The 23,028-nt window shown below is 50.4% G+C and overlaps 1 long non-coding RNA gene across 1 annotated transcript in view; it reads right to left on the bottom strand.

Moving 5' to 3' along the window:
• The window catches only part of LOC147104373 (uncharacterized), a 99,229-nt gene extending 81,959 nt beyond the window's left edge, over positions 1-17,270 (bottom strand). Inside the window, exon 1 of the long non-coding RNA XR_015072324.1 lies at positions 16,705-17,270. This is a non-coding gene — a long non-coding RNA (uncharacterized LOC147104373). The remainder of the gene's footprint in view (positions 1-16,704) is intronic.
• Positions 17,271-23,028: the final 5,758 nt, after the last annotated feature.

Genomic DNA, 23,028 nt, shown 5'->3' with positions numbered 1-23,028 from the left:
GGGCAATTGAAACACCTTTTATCACCAGATGAACCGGCGGAGAAGACGTTCGAGGAGATTGTTACTGTCCTGAGAAATCATCTAAACCCCACGCCGCTGATGCTAGTGGAACGATTTAAATTTTACAGCAGAAAGCAGCTGAAAGATGAAAGCAATGCTGAATATTTAATGGAATTGCGTAAGCTAGCAAAGTACTGTCAGTTTGGAACGGGACTAACAGATGCGCTAAGAGATAAATTTGTGTGTGGATTATTAAAAGAAGATACACAAAAGCGACTGCTCGAGGAGAATGAGCTGACGCTTGAGAAAGCGGTCACTATGGCAGCATCACACGAAGCCGCAGCGAGAGGCACGGCAGTAATGCAGCTACGGTCACCGGAACTCAGTACAAATCAATTGGTTTTGAGTACTGTAAAATGTTATCGTTGTGGAAAGACAACGCACGATCAGAACCAGTGTTGGTTTAAAAACCAAGAATGCAGAATGTGTGGCAGGCTTGGCCACATAGCTAAAGTATGCCGGTCAGGAAAGAAGACCAGCAACAAAAAGTCACCGCAAGGAAAATACATAAAGGTACACAAGGTGACAAAGAACAGTTCGAACGAACAGAAGTCAGATTCAGACGCCAGCAGTAATGAACTGGGTAGCTTAAGAGTACACAACGTCGGTAAGGATGCAGATCTCCAGACAATTTGGGTCACTCTTCAGATAGCAGGAGTCCAAGTAAAGATGGAATTGGACACTGGATCGGCATTGACGGTCATGAATAAGAAAGATTACAAAAGGTTATTCCAACATATTCCCCTACGGGATACGGAGATTATATTGAAAACATACACGGGGCAAAGAGTGTACCCCATCGGAAAGATAGAGGTAAAAGTGGTCCACAAGGGCAAAGAAAGCCAAGTAATGGACTTATATGTGCTACCTGAAGGAGGTCCACCACTATTGGGACGGGAGTGGATTAGGAAAATGAATATGGACTGGCACTCCTTAAAGGCACTAACGGTAGATTCCGGGGAAACAGATGTCAAACCTAAACGATTGTCCAGAATATTGGATGATGCTAAAGAGGTGTTCCAGCAGGGACTGGGAACACTGAGAGGAATTACGGCAAACATCAAGATTGATGAACATGCACACCCAAAATTTTTCAAAGCCAGACCGGTACCCTATGCAATACGACCTGCTGTAGAAGCGGAACTGGAAGCGCTAGAACGTTCAGGTGTACTGTCTAAGGTAGATTGGAGTGAGTGGGCTACGCCCATTGTTCCCGTTATGAAACGTCCTTCGAGCAACAAGCCAGGAGAACCAGGGAAGGTTCGCATCTGTGGAGACTTCAAGATCACCGTTAATCCGGTGCTTCACACGGTGCAGTATCCGCTTCCGCGGATTGAGGATATTTTTGCTTCGTTGTCTGGCGGGAAACACTTCACCAAGATAGACCTGGCGCAGGCGTACTTGCAGATGGAGGTTGAAGAAGAGTCACGCCAGTACCTCACGATCAACACGCATAGAGGTTTGTACCGGTATAATAGGCTGGTTTTTGGAGTGGCATCGGCTCCAGCAATTTGGCAGAGGGCCATGGAGCAGGTATTACAGGGAATTCCAGGCACACAATGTTACCTGGACGATATTCTGATTACAGGAGATGGTGATGAAGAACACCTCGCAAACTTGGAACTGGTGCTCAATAGACTGAAAGAGTATGGACTTCGAGTTAATCGGCAGAAATGTGAGTTCTTTCAGAAGCGGATCTCGTACTGTGGTCATGTCATTGACCGGGAGGGGCTTCATAAGTCTCCTGACAAGATAGAGGCAGTTGTAAAGGCTCCCGCTCTGGATAATATCTCTCAGTTGAGGTCGTTTCTAGGATTGATTAACTATTACCATAAGTTTCTACCGAATCTATCCACGGTACTGCACCCGCTGAACACTCTTTTACAGAAGGGGGTACCATGGGAATGGAGCGAAAACTGTAAGAAGGCATTTCGCAAAAGCAAAGAATTGATCACCTCAGAGGAAGTGTTGGCTCACTTCAACCCGACACTGCCTATTCGGTTGGCTTGTGATGCTTCTCCATATGGTATTGGGGCAGTACTCTCACACAAGTTGCCAAATGGCACGGAAAGGCCAGTCGTGTTTGCATCCAGATCATTGACCTCCGCTGAGCGCAACTATGCGCAGATCGATAGGGAGGCTCTCAGCCTTGTATGGGGAGTGAAGAAGTTTAATCATTACCTGCAGGGCCAAAAATTCACACTTCTGACAGACCATCAGCCATTGGTATCCATTTTTAACCCTAAGAAGGGTGTTTCGGTGATGACAGCACAGAGACTCCAGAGATGGTCCCTTTTCCTAGGGGCACATCAATATCAAATAGAATTCAAAGGTACAAAGCAGCATGGCAATGCTGATGGGCTGTCGCGCCTGCCACTACCTGAAGAAGAAGAGACGACGAAAGTTGACCCTGTTGAGTTATTTCATTCGACCATCATCGAGTGTTTACCAGTCACCAATGCAAGTATTGAAAGAGAAACCAGGAACGACCCGACACTGTCCAGAGTCTACGAGGTGACAGTGAAGGGATGGCCAACACATGGTGATCCTCTGTTACCGGCATTCTCGGCAAGGCGAGACCAGCTGTCCGTCTGCCATGGTACTTTGATGTACGGGACAAGAGTGATTATTCCTCCCAAGTTAAGGGAAAGAGTTCTAAAGGAACTGCATGAAGGTCATCTGGGGGGAGTTAAGATGAAAAGTCTTGCTAGGGCTTATGTATGGTGGCCGGGTATTGACCAACAGATAGAGGAGTTGACGAAAAGCTGCGTTGGGTGCCAAAAAGTGCAAAATGCACCTCCGATCGCACCGCTACACCCATGGGAATGGCCTTCAGCCCCATGGCAACGCGTACATATTGACTTTGCTGGTCCATTCATGGACTCCATGTTCCTAATTGCGATGGACGCACATTCCAAATGGCCAGAAGTGATCAAGATGAATACCACTACTTCAGAAAAGACAATTGCGGTGTTAAGAACAATATTCGCAAGGAACGGATTGCCAGAACAGATCTGTTCGGACAACGGACCACAGTTCGTGTCGGAAGAATTCCAAAAATTCTTAAAGAAGAATGGGGTGAAACATTATACCTCTGCATCATATCATCCGGCGACAAACGGGTTGGCCGAGAGATTTGTCCAAACATTCAAAAAGGCAATAAAGGCCATGAACGATGATCAGATTCCGCTACAACACAAGGTGGACAATTTCCTAATGGCATATCGAAACGCCGCTCATGCAGTAACTAACCAAAGTCCTGCCATGATGTTTTATAACAGGAGGTTGCAGTCCAGGTTGGACTTGTTAAAACCAAATGTGCGGAGGGAAGTGGAAAACAAACAGTTCCGGCATATTAATAACAAGACCACTCGAAGTTTTGACGTAGGACAACCAGTGTTGGCAAGGGACTATGGAAACGAAAAATGGCAGTCCGGAACAATTCGGGCCAGACAAGGACCTCTGATGTACACAGTAGATATTGGTAACAATGTGATAAGGCGTCATGCGGATCAACTGGTAGAATCGAGAGCAAGGGTCGAACCCATGGTTGCGACAGAGACAACTGTGGAAGACGTTAATGAACCTGAAGCATCTACCTCGGCAGGGAATGTACCTGATGATGACGTCCAATACATGGGAAACCAACTAGAGGAGTCACCTCAGCAACAAGAATCAGAGACCACTGAAAGGCGTTATCCAACCCGAATCAGAAGGGCTCCTGAGAGACTGAACCTTTGAACTGTTTATACCTGAAGTTATCTATATATATAAAAGAGCTCTTCTGTCTGTCTGTCCCGATGTCTGTCCCGATGTCTGTCTGTCTGTCCGTCTGTTCTCTATACGTTTGAAAGTTACAGAGCGTACCGACGCGCGCGTCGCCTCAAAAGAAAGCTTGCGATTCCGGACCGGTCATAGGCGTATTTACGTTTTGGCCGGACAAAAATCCCGCCCGTGGTATCCCAAAAACGTTCAGCGTTCCGCTCATTAGCATCTCATTAGCGACCGTGTGACGTCGAGGTCCACCAATCGGACGGCGGGTTCCTTCCTACAATTGAGTGTCGAGTGACTCGACGATTGACCAATCCTACGCTTCGGTGACCTGACCGGTCGACCAATCGGTGCGTGTGTGGGCGGGCCTTATCCTTCTGAACCGAGGTGAGTGGCCGCCATCTTGATTTTTCACAATTTTTTCCCCCACACTTTCTGTGTGTTAGGGAACTAAGGTAAATATTTTAATGATGTGTTAGGGAATTAAATAACAATTTAATAGGGGGGGGGGAGAGCCTCGGGAAATCGCGGGGGGGGGAGAGCCTCGGGAAATCGCGGGGGGGGGGAGAGCCTCGGGAAATCGCGGGGGGGGGGAGAGCCTCGGGAAATCGCGGGGGGGGGTGGAGAGCCTCGGGAAATCGCGGGGGGGGGGTGGAGAGCCTCGGGAAATCGCGGGGGTGGGGTGGGGGGGGAGAGCCTCGGGAAATCGCCGGGGGGGCGAGCCTCGGGAAATCACGGGGGGGGGCTCGCGCCGCCCGCACTGACCACGCATGCGCCGCCCGCCCGCAGCGGCCGTCCATCAGCCGCGCGATACGCGGGGGACCTCAGCTCCGGTCCGTCCCGGCCTGGCCGCTATCGCAACGTCACCGGACCTCAGGCGCTAGGCAGGGGGAGGGGCCGGAGAGAGGGACAGAGGGGACTGGGGGAGGGGAGGGGAGGGGTGGGGGGAGGGAGGGAGGGAGACAGGGGAGGGGAGAGGAGGGGATGGAGAGGAGGGGAGGGAGAGAGGGGAGGGGAGGGAGGGGAGGGGAGGGGAGGGAGGGATAGGACAGGGAGAGGACATGACAGGGAGAGGGGGGACACACAGGGGCAGGGAGACCAAGCGCCCCAAAATTGCCCTCGCAACGCGGGGCTCCCCAGCTAGTATATGTATATATGTTATTATGTTATGTTAAATGGGGATATGACTGTTAAGCTAAAAAGGGAGGATTGTGGTGTATGTAACCTGTTCCACCTTAAGAGAACTTAAGCCTGTTCCACCTTAAGAGATGTACTACTTTCTCTGGCTGCTGTATACGTAATACCGGTGGTGACCACCAGTATATAAGTACTGTGTAGTGATATTGCTGTTAGTATAGCCCTGACCTCCAACTAGTAAAGACCTGTTGAAACTTTATTCTTGTAGTCTGTGTCAGTAATTAATCTTAAATACAACTAGAACACACAGACTTAACACTATCCCCAGTCTGTACATGTGTATGCTCCCCTGAGATTGGAACGGATGGTTCGGCTTCCTCCTGATCCTCGCCTCCGGAGGCACTGGCACTGGCAGCTTCAGGGCGTTGAGCCCCAGTTGGTGATGCATCATCTGAAAGCAGGGAGGTGGAAGAGTGGCTTTAGCAAAAGGACAGGTTGGCGGAAAGGCATGGCAGATTGCGGCACACTGAGGAAGCATGCTGGCGGGGGGACCAAGTGGAAGGAGACAGCTGCAAAAGGTGAGAGCCTTACCCTCGCTGTCGAGAATGGGGTCGGCAGCTGCAGTGGTAACAGGACCAGACAGACGTCCTCCAAGAATCTGGTGCACTCTCTCCTCGAGATCCGTGAGAGTGACCACTTGTGGATGTCCGCCACCGATTCGACGCTGCTCCTTTCGCATCGTCGCCAGCTTGGACTGCAGGGGAAAGAAGGGGAAGTTCTGTAACATGATGCCTTGAGAGATCATCTCATGCCCCCCATGATGCAAGGGCCCTTACATGTGGCCTTGAGTAAAATGTCCATGTGTGTGCCCAAAAAGGGCCATGGGTGCTTGCTGACAGATGGCCATTGGGGCATCATGACAACAGGGTCCTCGAAGTTAGGTGCAGATGGAGGGAATCAGAAGTTTGCATAACCAACACTCACCCTTACGACCCGAGTGAGGTTGTTGAATTTCTTCCTGCACTGAACAGGGGTCCTGGTCGCCATGCTGTTGGAGTTGACCCTCTGAGAAACCTCCCTCCAAGATCGCCGGTAAGCCTTTTGATTCGGCCTCTTGCCATTGTCAGGATACAGAACATCTCGACGGCGCTCAACTGCAGACACCAACTGGTCCAGAGCCTCAGTGCTGAAGCGCTCTGCTCTCTGTCTCACCTTCTCCATCCTCACCAAGTTTCTTGCACCAGAGAAGGGCGAGCGCCGATTCTGAGGCCTACAGGGCGTTGAGTGTGGCAGCTCAGGCTGACTGACCCACCCCTTTAAGAGCCGGCCGGCGCCTGGAGGTCTCGTGGTTTCCGGTAATTGAGATCACCTGCGCTGCGCCCGTCCGCGCCGATATTGGGTAGCGCCTGAACTTTTGCACCTTAGGAGCCCCGTCCAACGTCTGAGTTCGTGCCTCAATCCCCTTTGGGGGCGATGCAACCCAATATCTCGCCAGGCAGCGATAAGTTTCGTCTGGCTATAAACTTAGCGCAGCGCCAGTTCTAACGCCTCAAGCGGGGCTGTACCCAATTTCTAGGCCTAAGACCCCCACAAACAGCAACTGAGATGAATGATCTGATTGTTTATTATGATATTGATTACTGAAAAAAAACACGGGCATTTTTAAAAAATCACACAATAGGACCCTTTCAAAGTACAGTATTGTTAACTATTCCTGCTGGAAGTACCTTACAGTTATCCACATTAATATCCATCTGCCATAATTCAGCCCTTTCATATAGCAGGTACACGTCCTTCTAGAAATAATTTCCTTGCTAATTATTAGCTGGTCAAATAGCATCACGTCAGTGGATAAGATTCAAGGGCCTAGAAATTCAAGAGCACCCTACTTTCAGTAAACATTGTTGAAAATACCTTATAAATAATTTAGGGTATGTGTGTGTTGTGTTATAATCACTTGCTGGTAGCCTACTGTCTGAAAGTAAATCACAGTTCATCCATATGTGTGTCCAGGGGAAGCTGGTGGAGGACATGTTTTTGGTAATACTAAGGCTGTGAATTTGCCATAGGAGGTGGGTTGGAGTCGGATTGGCTGGTCGGCGGGTTCCTGTCCCGCTGCCGGTTTCAGCCACTCTGATATCACAATTTTCACTTAACTGGACTTATTAAGCCCGCTGTGCGCACTACCCAGCCCAATCAGTGGGTGCGGGTCTGCTGCTCGCCTCTGCTGATGTCTTCAATTCAGGAGCTATTAAGGGGCTCATGTAGCCTTTGGATTTCATTTCCTTTCTGCTGCTCCTGAAAGTGTTTCTTTGGAACATGACTGCTGCAAGATCTAAGGCTGCACCTCGATTTGATGATGACTCCCTCCATGCTCTTGTGGAGGGAATAAGAGGGCGCAGGAAGGTTCTGTTCCCTCCTGATGGCCAGAGGAAGCCTCCTCAGCAGACAAAGGCAGCCTGGCTGCAAATTGCAGAGGAGGTAAGCGCACGGTCGTTGTGCTCACGAACCTGGGTGCAGTGCTGAAAAAGGTTCAATGATCTGCTACGCTCAGCAAAAGTGAGTATAACATCACACTTACCTTCAATCTGCTTTCCATCTGTTCTCATCACCAGCACTCTGCATTGTCAACCTACTCCTCCACATCCCAATTTACCCTTACTTCCCTTGCAGCCTTACCTATCCCTCTCTCTCTATGTACAGAATCACTTTACCATCCTACTATGCACCCCTCACACTCACTCTCACTGTTATGCAATGACAACAACTAACAATGCACAGGGAGGCACCTTGATTTTGGCACCTCACTCCATCTTTGCCTCCCTCTAAGCTTCTTTACACTCACTCCATCAATCTCGCTGAAACTCCACTTGTGTCCCTCATTGCAGGAAAAGAGAGCCCACAAAAAGAGGGAGAGAGGGAGGACAGGAGGAGGCCCACCATCTCTGGCGACTTTAACAAACACTGAGGAGACTGCTCTCGACATCGTCAGAGGTGCAAAGGAGCTGGAAGTGGGGGACGGAGGGATGGGTGCAGTCGAGCAAGCTGGTGACAGAATAGATTTGCAACCCTCTCATTTCGATTTCATGATTGACTGATATGGAATCTGATGTTCATACAGATTGACTTCTGATCACCTGCACAATAGGATGTGTCTGCTACCTAAAATCAGATGTCTAACTCATGCCTTTACTCTCCCACAGGACCATCGAGCGCCCCCCTCCCCACTGTCCAGGAGGAAGAGCCGGACGACTCCACAGAGGAACCTGCAGCCTCTGAGGGCGCAGCGTCACCAGGACTCAGCGCACCCAGCACCAGCACTGAAACACACACCTGGGCGGGGCCTTCGCGACATCGAGTAGTGTTGTCACCTGGTGTATCACAGCTCACAAGTGAGCATCAGCAGATGGTGGAGACAGCAACAGCAGTGCAGAGTCCTCGTCGGAGGTAGCAGGACGCTCCTAGCTCTGCTCAGCTGCATGTAGACGCTGTGCCTCTGGGGCCATCCAGAAAGAGAGCGGTGCTGGAACTCCAGGAACAAGTGCAGGAGTCTCTGACAGGGTTTGCATCCACGGTAACTGCGAGTGTGCAGAGAATGGAGGAGTCCATCTCAAACATGAGCAATGCCGTGGTGCACACAATCGTGGTTGACAACAAGGAAATGTGGGCTCCTCTCCAAGCGCTCACACTACCATGCCACTGCAGAGCCCTCGGTCAGAGCCCCAGATTCCTCACCCAACTGAGATGGCCGTCTCAGTCCCTGCACAGGCGCAGGAGCAGCAGACTCCCGGGCTCCCAAACCCAGAGGACACCCGCCAAAGGCGTCTAAGCAGGCACAGCATAGAAGTGACCAAGGTGCCTCTACATCTGCTGAAGCCACAGGGGAAGCACCACGTAAGAGAAAGTTAACACACAAATAGTCACAAGGGTAGTCACTTAGGTGTTTTCATCTGATACAAACGTTTGTCATCATGATTATAAATGTATTAAAGAAAAGCGATGGCAAAGATTCAAAGAGTTGGCCTATGTGTGTTCAAAAATGGAAGTTGCACAGTGAGGGGTCAGGGTGCCTTTCATCTGTAATGATGGTGGTGAGAGTGATAGGAAACCACAGTTTATTGTACAAATGCTGTATGGTGTGTTAAGAAGGTCGGCCAGACATTCATTTCCATTTGCCAGCCATATCTGGTTGATGCATAAAATTACGCGAATCTGGCATGAATGAGTGCATCCCTTGCCTCATGGCCAGCAATGTGCTTGTGTGCTGGTGGAATTGGCACATTCACCCCCGCAAGGCGTCCCTCATCAGCCGCCTCCTCCTCCTCTTCCGAGGAGGCTGTGCGCTGAGCCACTTGTTCCTCAGGCAGCATTAAGCCACACTGCTGTGCGATGTTGTGCAAGGCACAGCAAACCACAATGATTCTGGTGACCCTGGCTGGTGTGTACTGTAGGGTTCCACCAGATCTGTCGAGGTATCTGAATCGCATTTTGAGCAAGCCGATGGTTTGCTCTATGATGCTTCTGGTGGAAATGTGGCTCACATTGTACCGCTCCTCAGCTTTGTTTGATGGCCTCCTCATCGGTGTCATTAGCCACTTTTTCAGGGGATAGCCCTTGTCTCCAAGTAGCCATCCGGAAAGTTGGGTTGGCGGATTGAAGAGCTGAGGCACAGAAGACTGCCGCAGGATGAAAGAGTCATGGCAACTGCCAGGGAACTTGGCGCAGACATGTTCTTCCTGTGGTTACACACCAGCTGGACGTTAAGGGAGTGAAAGCCCTTGCGGTTGACAAATACAGCTGGGTTGTGATGGGGTCCCCTAATGGCCACATGTGTGCAGTCTACAACGCCGTGCACCCTTGGGAAGCCTGCCATATTTGCAAAGCTAACTGCCCGCGCAGTTACGTTTGCTTCATCCGTGGAGAAGTGGATGTAATTTTATGAATTTGCAAAGAGGGCATCGGTAACCTGCGTGATGCAAGTGTGTGCGGCCGAGTGGAAGGTGCCGCTGATGATCCCTGGAAGGACCCTGAAGCAAAGAAGTTGAGTGCGGTGATAAGGAGTAGCAACCCGCTCCTCTGAGCTCCAGGTGATGGTGCAGCATTGTGCAGATGTCTGCGACTATCTATTGCGAAAGTCTCAGCCTCCTTTGGCACTGCTTTTCACTCATGTTGAGGAAGCTCATCCTTGGCCTGTAAACCCTGTGTTGGGGGTATCTCCTGCGGCGAGGTGCAGCCCTGCGCTGATGCCCTCTGCCCTGTGCATCATCAGGTGGCTGAAGAGAAGGTTCGCGCTCCTGTTGTTGGTGCTGCTGTTGTGCCTGGTTCTGCTGCTGCCACGGCTACTCTTCCTCCGATTGTGAGGGCCAGGATGAGAGGGTATAAATGGTTCCGATGCCGCTGGTATATATCTCAGTTGAGAAAGAGATGTTATAAGCGCTCAGTCAATGTGGCCAGAGGGTATTCCAAGGAGATCAGTGTATATGGATCTCAGCTTAAACACTCACAAGCTCAATAGACCTGCAAAACCTCAAAGCACAAAGTTCTGGCATCTGAAAGTCAGCCATGTTGCACGTCCGATTTTATGCTGTAGGAGCAGCTGTCAACAATTCAGCTACTTGCTGAACCCGGCACAATCAGCTGACGTGTTTGTCGCATGCAGGCAACACACTGAAAATGTAGTAAAATGGAAAGAGCCAGTAAAAAAGGGATTATCTCGGCAATTAAGCTGTTAACTGCCTTAAGTGCCTCTCCCGCCGTTTGGTGTCGAGTCTGATCGGGACTCGCAGACCCGACACTTTGCAAAGTTGTGTGGAGGCGGGATGGAGTCGCAACCCGCCGTCAATCATTTGGATTTTAACTCCCGACTCACCTCCAAACCCACCCTCTGAGCGCTAGCAAAATCGTAGCCATAGAGTGGGAAAGCATTCCAATCCCCAGAACATGCATTTCTCATATCAATAACTGCAAAAAATAAACATCTACAACAAAGTAGTTGAAATTTGAAACAAATAAAAGCCTCTAATTATCACCTGTGTTTCATTGATAGTTAAAAATATAAACATCCTAATTACTGACATCTGTGAGACACAGCAAGAGGGTGACAGAGACAGAGGGCTGGATTTTATCAATGGAGGTGAGTAGGAGGCGGGACTCCCACTTTTGGGATTGTAGTCCCGCCTCCATCGAGTTGTGGCCAACCCACTCAATTTTCCCTTGATTGACCTTGTTGAGCCCGCCCAGCGGGCTCAGCAGGCCAATTAAGGGCCACCCGGCAACAGGTGATGTCACAGATTGACATTTCATCTGTCAAGAGCTTTTGACAGATGAAATATCAGCGTTTGACAGCTGTTTGAAGCTGTCAAACACTGACAATCTGTACTCTAAGTTAATTCCTTCCTCTCAGGCTGATTTAGAGATCTCTCCAGAACAGAAAGCAGAATGCTGCAACTTTTGACAGCTCGCGGCCATTCTGCTTTCTGTGCCGGTGAGATGAGGGACTCCCGAGACCTGAAGGAAGGAAGCCTGCATTAGTAGGTAAAGGTAAGTAAAACTTATTTAAACACTTTACACACACCAAACACACTTACCTCTGCACTCATGCACCCATCACTCACCTGAACACCGGACATCTCGAACCCTCCAAGTCCTTCAGCCCGACGGTTCGCCTCACTAACTTGGCATGGTTTGGAGCTGTCGGGCAGCCCACACTTCAGGGATAAAAATAGGGATTAGGCTAAAAACTGCCTGTTAGCTACCTGTTAACAGGCAGTTAATTGGCACTAATCCCCTTCCCGCCTCGGGGAGGCGGCTCCCAGCACAGGTCAGGTACCCGCCTCCTGGGAAACAGGCATGGAGGCGGGTTGGGGGCGGAATGGATTCGTGCCCCCCCCCCCCCGATTTCGCAATTTTAACACCCCTCACGCCTCCATTCCCACCTCCACAGCCCTGGGAAATTCTAGCCCAGAATATCTTCCTTCATCAGAATTTCAGTTTTATTCTCGGAATGAAAAAACTTGAACATTGAAAGCAGACAGAAAGGCCTAGAAATCCGAGAGTGTCCGGAATGATGCAGGCATACAGCTGGTAGGGGGGCTGGATGACGCCACTTAAAGGCAACCAGCACCTCTTAAAGCGGTGGTGGATTCCGGATCCAGACACCAGGGAGACACTTCTGATTGAAGCAATGGCTGAAGGAAGTAGTGAGAGGGCACCACAGTTCTCCGATGCTACCTTGGAGGCCCTGGTGGACAGGAGGGACATCTTCCCCCATTGGATGCCCTCCAGGCATCAACCCAGGAGACAGTGAGAAGAAATTGCAGAGCATGTCAATGCCAGGAGATTTGCACCTAGGACATGGCTGCAATACCGGAAAAAATGTAATGATCTAACTAGAGTTGTTAAGCTATGAATACTGCTCTCGTACTGTCTACTAACAGCTGCACCACTTACTGCCTCATTAATTACAACACTGACAGCATTCAAGACTCCTCTTCCCTTCACTCTCCTAAAGTCACTGCACCACACTTCATTACACCTCTTTCTCCTCATCCCACACTATTACAAACCTCACTTACCCACAACTTATATCTCATACACTGACTATTCCACCATGACAACCACATTCTCCAAACACCTTACAAGACTCTCACTAACACACTCCCTTTATTTCTTGCAGGAGAAGGTGGCATGGAACACAAGACAGCAGGCTGGCACCATTAGAGTAAGAGCTCGTCTGCACACCCTCTCCCCCCGCCCCCCTCTCGTGCTTGAAATCATGGGCAGGGGCAGAGGCAGAGTTGAGGCTGTGGCGACTAGCAACGCTGGAGGAGACATCGCAGAGTTTCTTTATACCTAAGCCACTTTGTCTCTTCTGACTTCTCTTTCACCCCACACACTACATGACAAACTGTAGATGCTATCAACACCCACTTCTTTCTTGTTGCTCTCCCTTCACACCACAAGCTAACCTTTGTCCCTCTCTTTCATTTCAGCTGCTGAGAATGTGAAAGCCTCTGTGCCAGTCCAGGAAGAGCAGGCGAGTCACCAAATCTGATTCTCTCTAACACCAGCTCAGATACTGGCACCGCACAGACTTTAGAAGCTAGGTTAGAGGAGATGTCTACACTTAGTGACTTACTGGGGACAAGTGCACAGGAGCTAGGGCAGTAGAATAGGATACCACAGGTGCCAGCTTGCCAGAGGGTGAGGTTGCATACTAGTTCTGCTGCAGAGGATTCAGAAGCTGACTTCAAGAGTCCAGGCTACCAATGAAGGCTCATGGGCATCCACCAGGAAATGTTAGGTGCAATGAACAGCCTACCAGAGAGGTTGCATACAATGTCGCGAAGCATGGAGGAATCCAGTTTCAACTTGTCTCAAAGTTTTGCACAGAACATGGAGACCATTCTGTCCAACTGGACCGAGCGGTCACCTCCATTAACACCACAGCAGCACCCACCATGCTGGAGCCTCTGCTGACAGCTCACATGGCAGCACAGAATGCTGCCATCGAAGCTCACACTGTTGTCATCTTGGCTCTGGGGTCCAAAGTCGACAGGGGCCTGCAAAGCATCACAGCAGTCCTGCACTCTGCTTTCACGCAGCGCCGTAAGAGTGCTAAGGTGCTATCCCAGAAGAGTGGCCTTGGCAGACAGCCAGTCTGCAGCTCCGGGTCCTCTAGGCCCAGAGCTGCTTGAGGTTGCCCACCACGGCCATCTGAAGAGTCCTAAATGGAGCCCTTCACCTCCCAAGCTGTAGCCACTGGGGAAACACTGGGGAGCAGGAAGATTAGGAAAGGAACACGCAAAACATGCACGAAGGGCTGGCACAAGGATAGTTCTTAATTATTTGTGTAAACTATAGGAGATGTAATTGAGCTGAATGATAAATTTGTCTTTTTGTTCTGGATTTGGTGTTGGTGCTTATAATGAGGGCAAGACCCATACGTCTGGACTGAAGGAAGGCAATTGGATGGTGATTGTAAGGAAAGTGCTAAGGATTGTGGTACTGTTAGTGAATGGGAGGGTTGATTTAGGTGAAGCGCTTCTCAATGAGAGCTCTGGCAGCTAGAGGCACTGATGGTCTCTACCTCTCCTCCTCCCCCTGCACTTGTTGCTTCCCAGGTGGTGGTAAAGGCTCGTCCCCATGATAGCGAAGTTGTGGAGCAGGCAGCAGACGATGAAAAATCTTGACACCCGCTCAGTCATGAACTTCCTATCTCCACCACCGCCCCAATCTTTGTACCCTCTTTCCAATGCCCATGTCCTTCACGTTTACTGACAATCAGCTAATCAACATTCAATAACATTGTTCATGCTGCTTGAAAATGCATTGTTCAGCTATATTTATGTGGTAATGAAAATCAAACCATCATTCTATTTCTGCTGAAGGTTCCATATTTGTATTAATTTCCCCCTTAAAGGATACCAGCCCTGCTACCAATTACACTTCCTCTTGCAGCAAAAAATAGAGGAATTTGGTCAGACTTCTCCACAGCCTCCTAAAATGTCCACTTACCCATTTCCCCTACTTTGTTTTTAAAATTCAGTGGTTTTCTCCAATTTAAAAAAATATTTATTTCATTTCCTTCCCTTTTTTTTAATATATAGAAACTATGCAACACTTCCCAAGAGGGTTCCTCATCCTCTGCTACTCTTGAGAAAGCTGCTTATTGTTTGAGGATAGCATAGGGTGACACACACTCGCAGGGTTGCTGCTGAGCCCAGGAAACCAAAATAAATTTCTTCTGTATCTTTCTTAGGACCATGGTAAGCAGTTTCTCAAGGTTAAACTCATCAATGCCCTTAAGGGTCTTGAATACTTCAATAAAATTCTTCTTGGTCTCTTTTCTAGTGTAAAAGTGGCCCTTTGCTGCACTTTGTGCAGTGCCCAGATGTCCTTCCTAAAACATGGAAACTAGAACTGCGCGCGTTACTCCAGATGGAGATGAACCAATATCCTGTTATAGGTTCAGCATTTGTGAATGACATACTATGTGACTGTGGCCGTGGTAAACTATTCCTCCTCGTCCTTTTCGACTTGTCTGTAGCCTTTGACACGGTTGACCACACCATGCTCCTCCAACGCTTCCCTTTCATCACCCAGCTGGGTGGGACTGCACTCGCCTGGTTCCATTATCTATCCAGTCATAGCCAGAGAATCACTTGCAATGGGTTCTCTTCCCGCTCCTGCACCATTACATCTGGAGTCCCCCAAGGATCTATCCTTGGCCCCCTGCAATTTCTCATCTACATGCTGCCCCTCAGCGACATCATCTAAAAACACAACGTCAGGTTCCACATGTTCGCTGATGACACCCAGCTCTACATCACCACAACCTCTCTCTAACCCTCCACTGTCTCTAAATTGTCAGACTGCATGTCCGACATCCAGTACTGGATGAGCAGAAATTTCCTCCAACTAAATATTGGGAAGATCAAAGCCACTGTTTTTGGTCCCCGCCACCAACTCCGTTCCCTAATCACCGACTCCATCCCCCTCCCTGGCAACTGTTTGAGGCTGAACCAGGCTATTCATAACCTTGGTGTAGTATCTGACTCCGAGATGAGCTTCCAACCACATTTCCACGCCATCACTAAGACCACCTACTTCCACTTCTGCAATATCACCCAACTCTGTCCCTGCCTTAGCTCATCTGCTGCTGAAACCCTCATCCAGCCTTTGTTACCTCTAGACTGTTCCAACGCACACCTGACCAGCCTCCTATCTTCCACCCTTTATAAACTTAAGCTCATCCAAAACTCTGCTGCCCGTATCCTAACTCGCACCAAATCCCGTTCACCTATCACCCTTGTGCTCGCTGATCTACATTGGCTCCCTGTTGAAAAACACCTCAAATTTTAAAATTCTCGTCCTTGTATTCAAATTCCTCCATGGCCTCCCCCTATCTCTAACCTCCTGCAGCCCTACAACCCTCTGAGATCTCTGTGCTCCTCCAATTCTGGCCTCTTGCGCATCCCCGATTTTAATCGCTCCACCATTGGCGGCCATGTCTTCAGCTGCCAAGGCCGTAAGCTCTGGAATTCCTTCCCAAACCTCTCCATCGCACTACCTCTCTTTCCTCCTTTAAGATGCTCCTTAAAACCTACCACTTTGACCAAGCTCTGCCCTAATATCTCCTTATGTGGCTCGGTGTCAAATATTGTTTGAAAACGCTCCTGTGAAACGCCTTGGGCCATTTTACTACATTAAAGGCGCTATATAAATGCAAGCTATTGTATGCTCTGTGACGTAAGAAAACTACTCGGCACTTGGTCTGAGTATTAAACAAGGCTTTAATCAACTGTTTTACAACATGGAGGTCTAGTAGTGTCCTTCACTAGTTCCTGTTAAAGAATGTCCTGAGCAAGCTGGGCCCATGCCCGAGTATTTATACTCTCCCAGGACAGTGCCACCAGCAGGCCGCCCAGCATTATTTCATAAGTCATTTCCACATGAATGACAAGATTCATGTCACTCTGTACAACTCAAAAATCCTATTTGCTTTATTTAACACTGCCGCACACCGCAAGCAGTTTCAATGCACTGTCCACTTATACCCTCAAATTCGTTTTTTGTAATGTAGACCAGGGATTCTCAAACTTTTTGCTTCTGAGGGCCCCCTCCCGTGTTATAAAAATTGCACAGACCCCCTATAACACAATATAAGTATATTTTCTGTATAAAAATTAGTTATTTAATTAAACATATCTTTATTATTATTTTTGCATTACTTACTTAATGTGAAACTTCTTGCTGGTGCTGAGCAACAATTCTGTTAAGACGTGGAGGTGTCTTTGACAAGCACACACACGTGCAATGGTCAATGTTCATCCTGTCTCGGTACTTTGTGTTGTATTGTCCCCAATAACCGGCGCCCTCACTGTCTCCAATGCCCGGAGCACTCATTGTCCCCAATACCTGGAGCTCTCACTGTTCCCAATACCCGGAGTCTTCACTGTCACCAATACCCGGAGCTCCCTAGCCCCAATACCCAGAGCCGTCACACTCTCCAATACCCGGAGCACTCATTGTCCCCAATACCTGGCGCCCTCACTGTTCCCAATACCGGAGTCTTCACTGTCGCCAATACTCGGAGCTCCCTATCCCCAATACCCGGAGCGCTCACTGTCCCCAATAACCAGAGCCCTCACTGTCCCCAATACCCAGAGCCCTCATTGTCCCCAATACACAGAGCCCTCACTGTCCCCAATACCCAGTGCTCTCACTGTCCCCAATAACCTGCACCCTCACTGTCCCCAATATTTGGAGCCTTCTCTGTCCCCAATACCCAGATCCCTCACTGTCCCCAATACCCAGACCCCTCTGTCCCCAATATCCAAAGCCCTCACTGTCTCCAATACCCGGAGCCCTCTGTCCCCAATACCCAGAGAACTCACTGTCCCCAATACCCAGAGCCCTCACTATCCCCAATACACATAGCTCTCACTGTCCCCAATACCAGGAGCCCTCTGTCCCCAATATCCAGAGCACTCACAGTCCCCAATATCCGGAGCCCTCTGCCCCCAATACCCAAAGCCCTCACTGTCTCCAATACCCGGAGCCCTCTGTCCCCAATACCCAGAGAACTCACTGTCCCCAATACCCAGAGCCCTCACTATCCCCAATATACATAGCTCTCACTGTCCCCAATACCAGTAGCCCACTGTCCCCAATACCAGTAGCCCACTGTCCCCAATACCCAGAGCACTCACAGTCCCCAATATCCGGAGCCCTCTGTCCCCAATACCCAGATCCCTCTGTCCCCAATACCCAGAGCCCTCACTGTCCCCAAGACCCAGACCCCTCTGTCCCCAATATCCAGAACCCTCATTGTCTCCAATAGCCAGAGCAATCATTGTCCCCAATACCAGGAGCACTCACTGACCCCAATACCCAGAACAATCACTGTCCCCAATACCCAGAGCCCCCACTGTCCCCAATACCTGGAGCCCTCACTGGCCCCAATACCCAGAGCGCTAATTTCTCCAATACCTAGAACCCTCATTGTCCCCAATACCAGGAGCACTCACTGTCCCTAATACCCAGAACCCTCACTGTCTCCAATACCCGGAGCCCTCACTGTCCCCAATACCCGGAGCCCTCACTGTCCCCAATACCCGGAGCCCTCACTGTCCCCAATAACCAGAGCCCTCACTATCCCCTATACCCAGACCCCTCTGTCCCCAATACCCAGAGCAGTCACTGTCCCCAATACCCGGACCCCTCTGTCCCCAATACCCAGAGCAGTCACTGTCCCCATTACCCGGAGGCCTCTGTCCCCAATACCCAGAGCACTCACTGTCCCCAATACCCAAAGCCCTCACTGTTCCCAATACACAAAGCTCTCACTGTCCCCAATAACAGGAGCCCTCTGTCACCAATACCCAGAGCACTCACTGTCCCCAATATCCAGAGCCCCCACTGTCCCCAATACCTGGAGCCCTCATTGGCCCCAATACCCAGAGTGCTCATTTCTACAATACCCAGAACCCTCATTGTCCCCAATACCCAGAACCCTCACTGTCTCCAATACCCGGAGCCCTTACTGTCCCCAATACCCGGACCCCTCTGTCCCCAATACCCAGAGCAGTCACTGTCCCCAATACCCGGATCCCTCTGTCCCCAATACCCAGAGCAGTCACTGTCCCCATTACCCGGAGGCCTCTGTCACCAATACCCAGAGCACTCACTGTCCCCAATACCCAGAACCCTCACTGTCCCCAATACACAAAGCTCTCACTGTCCCCAATACCAGGAGCCCTCTGTCCCCAATACCCGGACCCCTCTGTCTCCAATACGCGGTGCCTTCACTGTCCCCATTACCCGGACCCCTCTGTCTCCAATGTCCAGAGCCCTCACTGTCCCCAATACCCAGAGCCTGCTGTGCCCAATATCTGAAGCACTCACTGTCCCCAATACCCAGAGCCTTCACTGTCCCCAAAACCCGGAGTCCTCTGTCCCCAATACACGGAGCTGTCACTATCCCCAATACCCAGAGCCCCCACTGTCCCCAATACCTGGAGCCCTCACTGGCCCCAATACCCAGAGCGCTAATTTCTCCAATACCTAGAACCCTCATTGTCCCCAATACCAGGAGCACTCACTGTCCCTAATACCCAGAACCCTCACTGTCTCCAATACCCGGAGCCCTCACTGTCCCCAATACCCGGAGCCCTCACTGTCCCCAATACCCGGAGCCCTCACTGTCCCCAATAACCAGAGCCCTCACTATCCCCTATACCCAGACCCCTCTGTCCCCAATACCCAGAGCAGTCACTGTCCCCAATACCCGGACCCCTCTGTCCCCAATACCCAGAGCAGTCACTGTCCCCATTACCCGGAGGCCTCTGTCCCCAATACCCAGAGCACTCACTGTCCCCAATACCCAAAGCCCTCACTGTTCCCAATACACAAAGCTCTCACTGTCCCCAATAACAGGAGCCCTCTGTCACCAATACCCAGAGCACTCACTGTCCCCAATATCCAGAGCCCCCACTGTCCCCAATACCTGGAGCCCTCATTGGCCCCAATACCCAGAGTGCTCATTTCTACAATACCCAGAACCCTCATTGTCCCCAATACCCAGAACCCTCACTGTCTCCAATACCCGGAGCCCTTACTGTCCCCAATACCCGGACCCCTCTGTCCCCAATACCCAGAGCAGTCACTGTCCCCAATACCCGGATCCCTCTGTCCCCAATACCCAGAGCAGTCACTGTCCCCATTACCCGGAGGCCTCTGTCACCAATACCCAGAGCACTCACTGTCCCCAATACCCAGAACCCTCACTGTCCCCAATACACAAAGCTCTCACTGTCCCCAATACCAGGAGCCCTCTGTCCCCAATACCCGGACCCCTCTGTCTCCAATACGCGGTGCCTTCACTGTCCCCATTACCCGGACCCCTCTGTCTCCAATGTCCAGAGCCCTCACTGTCCCCAATACCCAGAGCCTGCTGTGCCCAATATCTGAAGCACTCACTGTCCCCAATACCCAGAGCCTTCACTGTCCCCAAAACCCGGAGTCCTCTGTCCCCAATACACGGAGCTGTCACTATCCCCAATACCTGGACCCCTCTGTCTCCAATACCCAGAGCCCTCTGTCTCCAATACCCGGAGTCCTCACTGTCCCCAATACAGGCAGCGCTCATGTCCCCAATACCCAGAGCCCTCACTGTCCCCAATACCCGGATCCCTCACTGTCCCCAATACCCAGACCCTTCTGTCCCCAATACCCAGAGCACGCACTGTCCCCAATACCCAGAGCCCTCAATTCCCAATACCTGGAGATCTGACTGTCCCCAATACCCAGAGCCCTCACTGTCTTATACTCACTGGAGTTTAGAAGATTGAGAGGGGATCTCATCGAAACCTATAAAATTCTGTCAGGCCTGGACAGACTAGATGCAGGAAGGATGTTTCTGATGGCCGGGGGGTCCAGAACCAGGGGTCACAGTCTAAGGATAAGGGGTAAGCCATTTAGGACTGAAATGAGGAGGAATTTCTTCACCCAGAGAGTGGTGAACCTGTGGAATTCTCTGCCACAGAGGGCGATGGAGGCCAGTTCATTAAATATATTCAAGAAAGAGTTGGATATATTTCTTAAGGCTAAAGGGATCAAGGGATATGGGGAGAAGGCAGGGACAGGATACTGAATTTGGATGATCAGCCATGATCTCATTGAATGGCGGAGCAGGCTCGAAGGGCTGAATGGCCTACTCCTGCTCCTACCTTCTATGCTTCTGTGTCCCCAATACCCGGAGCTCACACTGTCTACAATAACCGGAGCCCTCTGTCCCCATTACACAGAGCACCCACTGTCCCCAATACCCAGAGCCCTCACTGTCCCCAATACCCAGAACCCTCACTGTCTCCAATACCCAGAGCCCTCACTGTCTCCAATACCCAGAGCCCTCTGTCCCCAATACCCAGAGCCCTCACTGTCCCCAATACCCAGAGCCCTCACTGTCCCCAATACCCAGAGCCCTCACTGTCTCCAATACCCAGAGCCCTCTGTCCCCAATACCCAGAGCCCTCACTGTCTCCAATACCCAGGGCCCTCTATCCCCAATACCCAGAGCCCTCAATGTCCCCAATACCCAGACCCCTCTGTCCCCAATACCCAGAACCATCACTATCTCCAATACCCAGACCCCTTTGTCCCCAGTACCCACACTGTCCCCAATACCCGGAGCCCTCTGTCTCCAATACCCAGAGCACTCACTGTCCCCAATATTCAGAGCCCTCACTATCCCCAATGCCCGGACCCTTCTGTCCCCAATACCCGGACCCCTTGTCCCCAATACCCAAAGCACTCACTGTCCCCAATACACAAAGCTCTCACTGTTCCCAATACCAGGAGCCCTCTGTCCCCAATACCCAGAGCACTCACTGTCCCCAATACGCAAAGCCCTCTGTCCACAATACCCAGAGCCTTCACCGTCCCCAATACCCGGACCTCTCTGTCCCCAATACTCGGTGCACTCATTGTCCCCAATACCCAGAACCCTCACTGTCCCCATTACCCGGACCCCTCTGACTCCAATGTCCAGAGCCCTCACTGTCCCCAATACCCAGCGCCTTCACTGTCCCCAATAGCCGGTGTCCTCTGTCCCCAATACACGGAGCTGTCACTGTCCCCAATACCTGGACCCCTCTGTCTCCAATACCCAGAGCCCTCTGTCCCCAATACATGGAGTCTTCACTATCCCCAATACCCAGACCCCTCTGTCCCCAATGCCCGGAGCCCTCGCTGTCCCCAATACCCGGAGCCCTCACTGTCCCCAATGCCCGGAGCCCTCGCTGTCCCCAATACCCGGAGCCCTCATTGTCCCCAATGCCCGGAGCCTTCGCTGCCCCAATGCCCGGAGCCCTCGCTGTCCCTCGCTCGCCCACCAACGCCATTCAGCTTATAGTTGCAATATGTATTCATCTTATCCTCCAAGCTCATCACTTTGCACATAGTAACACTGAATTTCATCTGCCGTTTCTCAGCCGAGCGTCGCAATCTCGAGCCAGTCAGCCTGCTCTTTGCTTGTTTGCAGCAACCCTCCCCCTCCATACTTCGATGTTTTGAGTGTTGTCTCGATCTCAATTCCTAAATATCGATCTACAGTGTGAATAGTAAAATAATAATAATAATCAACTTTGTCATTGTTAGTGCACAAGTGCAGTACAACGAAATGTAGGCTTGCGGCTCCTGAGAGTGTACATTTAGATTAAAAGGTCCCAGCACAAATTCTTGGGCCGTCCCTCTCGTCACTTTAGCGCAGCTCCACGCACGCGAACTCTGTTTCCTTTGATGCATCCTTTGCCAAAGCACTTCATAAAATTGCCTACCTTATGCATCAACTACAGTATCAAAAGCCTTGTTGAAGTCTAGACAAACAAATGTCCATAAATTCCCTTTATCTGCAAGCTCCAGTACCTCCACAAAGCATGAGCTGTTCTGCTCCAGCACCTGCCCCCCCCCCCATACCATACCATAAAGCATACGTTTTCTAGGTGATGTGGCCATTTACACCTTCTCTCTTGTTTCTTTTCCATTACGACCCCCTTTGCCGTGCTCCATCATCCAATTTGTCATTTAATCACAAAAGCAACATACTCAGGTTGCTGGAAGTCTCACATAAAAACAGAAAATGTTAGGAATACTCAACAGGTCAGGCAGCATCTGTGGAGAGGGAATGTTACTCAAAGGGTTGACGATGGATAGGCAATGGCAAACATTTAAAGATCGCATGGATGAACTACAGAATTTGTTCATCCCAGTTTGGCATAAAAATAAAACAAAAAAGGTGACTCAACCATGGCTAACAAGGGAAATTAGGGATAGCATAAGATCCAAGGAGAGGACATATAAATTGGCCAGAAAAACCAGCAAACCTGAGGATTGGGAGCAGTTTAGGATTCAGCAAAGGAGGACAAAGGGAAAAGAGGGGGAAAATAGAGTATGAGAGTAAGCTTCCAGAGAACATTAAAACTGACTGTAAAATCTTCTATAGATATGTGAAGAGAAAAAGATTGGTGATGTCAAACGTAGGTCCCTTGCAGTCAGAAT

This window comes from Somniosus microcephalus, chromosome 19 (assembly GCF_052327205.1).
Source record: "Somniosus microcephalus isolate GS21.2 chromosome 19, FLI_Smic_1.0, whole genome shotgun sequence".
NCBI classification, from domain to species: Eukaryota; Metazoa; Chordata; class Chondrichthyes; order Squaliformes; family Somniosidae; genus Somniosus; species Somniosus microcephalus.
This window is presented reverse-complemented; position numbering and strand designations above follow the sequence as displayed.